The 9,001-nt window shown below is 40.3% G+C and overlaps 1 long non-coding RNA gene across 1 annotated transcript; it reads left to right on the top strand.

Annotated features, from left to right (window-relative positions):
- Positions 1–509: 509 nt before the first annotated feature.
- On the top strand, positions 510–1,280 carry LOC131635267 (uncharacterized). Its single transcript, XR_009293786.1, has 2 exons — positions 510–602; positions 996–1,280. It is a non-coding gene; the product is annotated as an uncharacterized LOC131635267 (long non-coding RNA).
- Positions 1,281–9,001: the final 7,721 nt, after the last annotated feature.

The raw sequence follows: 9,001 nt of genomic DNA, 5'->3' as shown, positions 1-9,001 counted from the left end.
GAATGTGAAGTTTGAAATATGGAGGGAAGTCTTGTTATATAGGTTGAGGAGTGGAGGAAACGGTTATGGGAAGAGCAACCTGAGCCTTTGGATTTGATGGGTTCTGTTATGAATGGAGGGTGAGGATTTACTTGACTCAGTCTGTTAGAGTCAGTTAACTCGGTCGGTTATACTGAGTTGATATAGGACTCAGTTAGTTGATGTGAGCTGGCAGTTAGTTACATTGGTTATGATTCTGTTTTGGGCAGTTAGGGAGTTTTCTATTTTCTGTTATATGTTAGTTATTTTTTCTGTTGAGAATCAGTTGAGAGAAGTTGTGAAATTCTATTTTGGTTTTGTCTTGGACTGTTTGTATGATGTGCTGAATGACAGAAATCTATGGCCGCCGCTGCTGTAACAATTGAAATTGAAGAGGCCTTGTAGTTCTGTTCATCTTGTTTAACAATCTTTTGCTGTATGATGCTTTAAGCTTAGATGCTGAACTGGTTCGATTTGTTGCTTTTGCTGCAGGTACAACTTTTGTCGAATATGCGGCGGTTCCTCTGAAGCACTTCGTGATGCAGGGTGCCTTACTTTGGTTCTGTTATGTGGAGATTGGAAAGGTTAGAACCGTTACGTACAGGAACTGTAAACTGAATGGCATGGTTGTTAGGTACTATTTTTGGGATAGGTTTTTTCTATGTAGGTGATGCTGGCTGCAAGTTTGTGTGGCAGAATTTCATGTATGGATTTTGTTCCTTTTGTGAGCTGATTCAATATGTTTGTTATGGCTTGAACCTGTTATGTTTATGGCTTGTATGGATGGATCATATGGCTGTTATTTATGTTGAGCTAGAACTAGATAGGAATGGTTGCTGTTAGTTCAAAAATCAATGAGATCATGGCATACAAAAATTAAATACTGTTGGGAATTGGTAGCTGTGTTAAAACTGAAGCCTGGATGAGTTGTGTTAATGATGAAGTATATTCATTATTCTCTTTTTGGTTTGCTGCAGATTTGCGGTTTATGTCAAGATGGAGGATTCAGATCAAGTGCAGTCGGTGCGGCATTGGAAGTACGACATTGGACTAGGAGATTAGGAATCAGAACCGGTTTTCTTTATTTAGGAAGCGTCTTGTAATGTTCGAAGATTTTTTGTAATTATCAATTATATGGACTTTTGGATTTTTTGAATGATGAATTGTGTGAGTGGTGTAATGTAATGTGCTCGACCTTGTAATGAATTTGTGATGGCTTTGGTTGAATGAATTTGTGATGGCTTCGGTTGAATGACCTTGAATATTGAAACTTGCATGCTAAAATCCATATAAATGAATCTTCTAGCTTGAATCAATTCCTTCACCAATCAAATGTCAAATGTTTAAGACCTTGGATCCAATCAATCAATCTTGAACTTTAAATTGAATTTATGGAATCAATTGAACCAAATTTCAAATCCAAATTAATCCTCATTCTTAATGAACCCACGGCTTCAGTCTCAAATGAACTCACATTATAAGAAACAAGTCATAAGCAAAGGAGAGAACGAACAATTGCATTGATCGCCACTTTATTTCTTTATGCCATAATTCGCATTTGAACTTCAATTAATCATAACAACAACACATTGAGGAATCTTTGAAGAAGAGAAGAGTTGGAGCACATAGAAACACCTCAACCTGAAAACCACTGAATCTCAGTTGAATTAACGATTGTAGACACTGCGCACAAGAACCATACTCCTCTTGCCCTTGATGAATTTTCATAGAAAAAACTTATAGCTTTAGGAGAAAGAAGCCACAACGAACGACCATATAAAAACCCTAGCTTTCAAGATCCTTGATCCAGTGTGCAGTTATTGGTTAATGAATGCATGAGTCATGTTAATGTCCTGATGGGGGGTATGTACATGAGATTATGAAAATTAAGCCAGTTAGGAATTAAGGGGTAGGACAAATTTGGGGTATGACAGCTGCCCCTATTTAATCGTCTTAAACCTGAAGGTGAGATTGGCGTCAGCCTTTCGAACATTCGAGGTAGAAGAAGATTAAATATCAAAGTACCAGAAATTTGTCCTAAAGAGAAGATGGTGTAAGTGTTATCTTTATTTTTTGTTTTGATATCTGCTGGGGAAAGAGAATTTTGTTTTTCGGTGGAATGATTTATGGATGTTATGGTTGAATGAGGAAAGAGGATAATGACTTGCTGGGGATTGGGAATTGGTTTTACAGTAAGAAATTATGGATGAATGGTGGTTGTCAGGCGAGAACTGACTTCACCTAGGATCAAAAATGAAAGAAATGATTTGCCAGGGCGAGGACTAGACTTTGAAAAAGGGTTTGCCAAGGCGAGAATTGGACTTTGAAGAAAGTTTGCCAATGCGAGAATTGGACTTTGAAAAAAGTTTTCCAAGGCGAGAATTGGGCTTTGAAAAAAGCTTGCCAAGGCGAGAATTGGACTTTGAAGAATGATTACCAGGACGGGAACTGGATTTTGGGAAACGATTACCAGGACGTGAACTGGATTTTGAAAAAGGGTTTGCCAAGGCGAGAATTGGACTTTGAAGAAAGTTTGCCAATGCGAGAATTGGACTTTGAAAAATGTTTGCCAAGGCGAGAATTGGGCTTTGAAAAAAGTTTGCCAAGGCGAGAATTGGGCTTTGAAGAATGATTACCAGGACGGGAACTGGATTTTGAAAATGATTACCAGGACGGGAACTGGATTTGGAAAAATGATTACCAGGACGGGAACTGGATTTTGAAAATGATTACCAGGACGGGAACTGGATTTTGACTTGATTTGCCAGGGCGAGAACTGGGCTTTGAAATTGTTCGAAAGTTGGAAGGTAAATGGTTCACAACACGGGGGTTGGATCTAAAAAGTTTTTTCGTACGGGGGAAGGGACCACGGAGACTAGTGACGACTAGACTCGATCAAAAGACATCGGTAAACATTGGAGATTCACGAAGATGTTGATGCTGGTGAAGCATAAGAATTACATTAATCCCTCAGGCCAAAGGCGGGGTGTAACTCATCAAGAGTGGCAATCGTTCGAATTGCCACACACCAAGTATGGTTATTCAAACGGTTGAAAAATGAGATGGGTTGAATGCCCACCCTCATTCGCACTCTAATCTTCACGCAGCACGCGGGAAATAACCTCGGAGACAACGATTCTGACAAAGAAAGACATTGTGTCTGATCCACACTGGAGAGAGAAGATGACACTTCTTCTGAGGGTATATATGTTACTTCGTACCTTTTGGGCACACACAAACTGGCTTATGCATTGATGTATGTTTGAATTTTTGTATGGCGTGATGATCCACCTTAATGGAAATGCTACGCTTTTGAAGATGCAATGTTATATGCAATGGATTCTATATGCAAAGTGCCAAATAAAGGCGTTAGCATGATTATTGGGGTCCGTTGCTTGTGGTCTTGAGCTATCAATATGAATCGGTGTTGGAAAACCTACAGTACCAAAGATTATTGGCAACTACCTTGAGGGTTGGAATGTAGCTCTGTTGGGGAGGAAGTGACTTCATCTGACTTTCCCTACATCTTGAATTGCTTGGGGATGGTGAGCTTGAGGAGATTCCCTCGATTCACCATGTTGAGGATGAGAACTTCAGAAGAGGAGACCAGGTCGGGGGAATGGGACAACTCCCATGAGAAATAAACTCATGTGCTTGGGGAGAAACCATGGTTCCAGGAGAAATAAACTCCTATGATCGGGGAGAAGGCAATAAAACTCAGAAGATTGTGCCCCAAGCTTCGTGAACTACGAGGGAATTTGCCCCAAAGGATCCTTGGAGAGATTTGTCAAATCTTGACGTAACTGCCCCAGATTGGTTGAACCCAAGAGAGATTCCTCGACTTGATTGCCCCAGATTGACCAACAGTGAATGGATGCCTCAGTTGACAGAGTTTTCACACAACTCGCCCCTTGGAGTAATCAGTCTTTGAAGTGAATGGCTCATGGAATCGATCAACTTTTTCTGCAGTTGTTCATTGTTGGATCTTCCTTGATGTCAAGTGTCTATTCACAAGTAAAAGATATTTGTTTTGAAGATGATAATCCTAATGCAATACTTATGCTAGCTTCGAGATCAACGTTATTAAAACAAAAATGTGACATTCAGTGTTTGAATTATTTGTCATATCGATGTCAACGCAAATGGTAAGCAAACATCTAGGAGTCAGTTTTACGCAACTTGGTGTAGTATGCTTTTGAAATAACCCTGCTTCAATTAGGTCTTTTAAGGGTTGTAACGTGGCCTGGTTCACGGTTTTAGAAAGAAAGGATTTAAGGCTCAAAGTCTAACCTAACCCACCCATTCTTCGTGATGTTCTCCAGTCCTAAGTTCAACTTAACCTGATACGAGCATTCATCCTTCAAGAGGAGTTTGAGATGATTGAGGAATCAATGAAGTCTTCTTGGACATGGTAGTCACACACTTTCTTTTTGGTGTCTGATCACACAACTTTGTTCTTTTGATGAGGATCTTTGTTTTGTAATCCTCGTTTTTCGCTTCTGCCCTTTTGTTTCCCTAACTTTTGCCTGGACAAATTATTTTGAATTTTATTTTGGAGTCCAGCGGGATGCCCTAATTTTTGCCTAAGTCACTTGTTTTCAAATTGGCGACTTAGCGGGCTCTTTTTTTTTATTCAATCTTTTTTTGACAAGTCGTGTGATCCTGAATCTTCGATTTGTGGGAGGTGATTGTGACTGCCTCATGAGGGATTACCATTGTAGTGTTGACTTTCCCCAACCTTTTGAAAGATAACCATTGTTGTATCCTTGGATGTATACTCCTGATGAATTTTGATTGCTCGATCAGGTTAATTGAATGCTACCCTGCCCCTGGGTTAAATGTGAGGGTTTTTTTTTGTATAAAAAGAAACTCCTACTTCAAGGCTCAAAGGGGTTAAAGAGGGTCTATCTCCCTTATATCTCCGGTGTTTGAGGATTAGAAAGAATGCCTGTACATCCTCAGCGGGGTTTTATTCAAAAGCACACAATTAAAGATTTATTTTTTCCATCATCCTCCTTTTGATATTTCTGCTTAAACCAGAGTTTGATATCGATAGACATAAATATATGAGTGAACACGAATGGATTAATTCGAAACTAGCATATGCAATGCATTTTTATTTTCATTAAAAACAAACAAGTTCTACATGGAAGTAACATTTGACAAAACAAGGAAAATTACAAATGAGCATGCAGAAATGAATTGATGATTGCCATAGTTGAGGAGGCTTGACTCCGTCTGGACTTGTTGATCTTGAATACTTTTTGCAGTTCCTTCCAAACACTTCAGATTACTTCAAAAGAAAACTCCAACAAAGTCACCCAAGAGTTGTAAACTTTTGCCTTGCTTTAGGGATTCGAGCAATGCGAGTGATGCAATGCTCAAGATAAGAGTACGTCTTGCTTATCCCTCGATCGGGAGCCCCAAGCATAGATGTTGGAGAAAGTATTTGCCATCAAACATGGAAGAACCTTGCAAGATCATCAAACTTAGAAAAGCTATCTTTTGTAAGGAAAGCTCGAAACACCAACTAAAACACCGACCCTCAGGGATACAACTGAGCACAAGAACCTTGAGAAGGAGAGGTGCTTTTATTATTATCATATCAATGAGTTTAAACAGGGAATTTTTCGAAATTTGAGACTTTCTGAAATCTGAGCTTTCATTCGGGCAAGGGAATTCCATTCACCCACATGTTTCCTCCTTGAAGGGTTATATACCTCTCGTCGATCAACTGTTGTACTTTGGCTTTGAAAGCGTTGCAGTCCTCAGTTGAGTGCCCTGCTGATCCAGCGTGATACCCACATTCTACATTAGGGTCATACCCAGGTGGAAACGGCTGTGGTGGAGGCTTCAGATATTTGGGAGTCACCAACAAGCTTTGAACTAGATATGGCAGAAGTTTACTGTATGTCATAGGAATCTGGTCCAACGGAGCATTTATTCGTTCCAAATTATTTCTAGGTTGGCGTTGATTCAGATGAACTTGTTGATGTGGAGCACATTGCTTTTGTGGCAGATACTGAATTGGTCGTTGTTGGACCATTTGGGGTTGTTGATTGATAGTGGTGGCAAAGACTTGTGGAATATACTGACTAGGAGAAACTGGGACCACCTGATAGTTAGGAACTTGAACTTGAGGATAAACATGGATTTCCTCTTCCTCAATCTCAGAAACTGTATTTGTTTCACTTTTCTCTTCTTTAGTGAATTCGGAAACATCGGAGATATCCTGGATTTTACCCATCTTTAAAGCGTTTTCAATTCGTTCTCCTACAACAACCAAATTTGAAAATTCGGAGGAAGCACATCCGATCATCATGTTTAGATAAGGATCTTTCAAAGTATTCATGAACGTGTCTACAAGCTCTCGTTCCAAAAGAGGAGGTTGGACTCTAGATGCTAATTCTCTCCATCTCTGTGCATACTCTCTAAAAGACTCATCAACCTTCTGAGTTAAACTTTGGAGTTGCAGTCTGGTAAGAGCCATGTCACTATTGTACTTGTAATGCTTGAGAAAAACCTCTGCTAGTTCATCCCAAGTGCGGACATGAGCTCGTTCAAGTCGTGTATACCATTCAAGAGATGCCCCACTGAGGCTATCCTGAAAGAAGTGCATTAGAAGCTTGTCATTTTCTGCATACGGTGCCATCTTGTTGCAGAATGCCTTGATGTGACTCATCGGACAAGTGGTACCCTTGTATTTCTCAAAACTGGGGACTTTGAACTTAGCAGGAATCTTGATATCAGGCACTAGGCACAAATCAATAGCATTCAAACCAGAGGAGCCTCGACCTTCTAAAGCCTTCAATCTTTCTTCCAGGAGATGGAATTTTCTCTCATTTTCCTCGATCGGGAACTTGAAAGCTTCAAGTTCAGAATCATTCTCATGATGTGAATCCTCCTTGTTAGGAACTTCCACGGGCACAGGTTTTGATCCCCCATTAGCAACAGTAGTCGGAGTATCATTAGTCAACTTAGCAACACTTTGTCTTAGCTCTTCTTGCCCTTAAATAACAACATGGAGAGTCTCAAAGAGTTGGGTCATCCTTTCCCCCATAGTATCCAAGTCCTTACGAAGTTCAGCCTAATTCTGTTCAAGATGGTCCATGATTCTCTTCTGATTAATCCTCGTATGATACAGATGTAGGGAAGTCAAATTTGTTGATGAAGCAGAAATCTGGATTGAAAGGGACCCCAATTAGCTTCTGATGCGGGACCATGAAATGTATGATGATATGAATGCAATGTTTCATTTCAGAGGAATCCTAAAGTCTTTTCACACATTCTTTCTTTTATTCTTTTTTGAAACCAAAGCTTTCTTTTATATGGAGTATATTTTCTTTTCTTTTTTCTGCTTTTCCATTTCCTTTTTCTTTTTGTTTCTTTTTTTTTTTGGAAATAGAATTTAGAATTCCTCACAAATGAAGTGGATAAAACAATGATGTTATGCAATGCCAGCATGGGATCAAGGTCCATATGATCTGAGTAACCACCACACAATCCTCTGAATGACTGATATAAAACCTCCTTGCAGGCCAAATGTCACAGGATCAAAGGTTCGACGCCTTTTTGAATACCAGAATATCGAGCGCCATGAGAACGGACCAAATAAAGGTCCGACCTCAACTCTGAAGAAGCAATGGTATGTAGGAGCCAAGGTTTCCTGTCCCACCCCAATCTCACGGGTATGAAGTCTAGACACGGACAAGTGGTCCCTAATGGTCACTAGGGTCTACAGTTCCCATGGGGTACAAAGTGTTTGAGGCAACAAGCGTGCCAGACACAATGTTCCATGAAAGAACCTCGCCCAGTTGTGGTACCCCATGTCAAGCTCGATCATAGCAAGAGCCACGGGAGTCAACATGGGCATCCACGCTAATCCTATGTGTCACTGGCCTGGGTAGTGGGCCTTTTACCTCACAAAAACCCCCCACTTGCAAAACAAAGCAGAAAAATATGTGGCCCCCACGGGGACCCATAATATAGTCCAGATGCATGCGGAAAGTAAACATGATATGCAAGCAGGAAAATAGACATGATATGCAAACATATATACAAATGATGCAAACATATAAACAGAACAAAGAAACACCCAATAAAAGAAACAAACAAAGGCTAGGATCGACTTGCTTAGGTATCCCCAGCAGAGTCGCCAGCTGTCGCACGCTCGCGAAAAAATGAACAGAGTCGCCACTAATATATTTATCCCATAAGGGAAAGGAATATCAGAAAACCTGACAAAGGAAGGAACAGGGTCTTGCGACCAGAGAATCAAGGTACGGGAGTCGGTTACGCAAGGGGAAGGTATTAGCACCCCTCGCGCCCATCGTACTCGATGGTATCCACCTATGTTTGTTTCTATCTAAAGGGTGTGCACTATGTCTATGTCTACATGCGAATGAATGCAAAAGAAATACGGGGAAAAGAAGGAATATTTACAAATGTGCTCGTTCAAGCCCCGCGACTTGATGCCTACGTATCCTTTTCAGGAATCAGAGCGCCGTAGTTCGGCTCACGATTTTCTGTTTGTTTTTGTGTTTTTTAGTTGGGCGGCGTTAACGCTCGCGCTCTTGCATAAGGGGACAGCCTAGGATGCAATAGAGCGGAGATAACAATGCCCTTAAGAAAGGAAAGAAAGAGAGAGTTTGAGTGTTTCGAGGAAATCCCTAAAGCAAGGGAAACTCGAGTTACTCTTTGGTTTGTGTCTTTTAACGTTGGGAACTTACGCCTGAATGGGACCCTTAAGCAAGGGAGATCCAAGCACTCGAACATTCCCTTAAGCAAGGGACGTTCAAGCTTCCATTCCCTTTTTAAGAATTTTCACTTTGATTATTAGTGTTTTAAGTATTTTCTTTGTATTTTTTAAAGGGGATTTTATTTGAATATTTTTAGATGTTTTAGTGTTGAAAAAGAAAAAGAATGAAAAAGTGGGAGACTAGCCTAATTTCTAAGCCTAATGTTGTGTTGTTTACAAGTCTAA

This window comes from Vicia villosa, unplaced genomic scaffold (genome assembly GCF_029867415.1).
Source record: "Vicia villosa cultivar HV-30 ecotype Madison, WI unplaced genomic scaffold, Vvil1.0 ctg.001462F_1_1, whole genome shotgun sequence".
In the NCBI taxonomy this organism is placed as follows: Eukaryota; Viridiplantae; Streptophyta; class Magnoliopsida; order Fabales; family Fabaceae; genus Vicia; species Vicia villosa.
The sequence above is the reverse complement of the archived record's forward strand: the minus strand, read 5'-3'. Positions and strand labels throughout refer to the sequence as shown.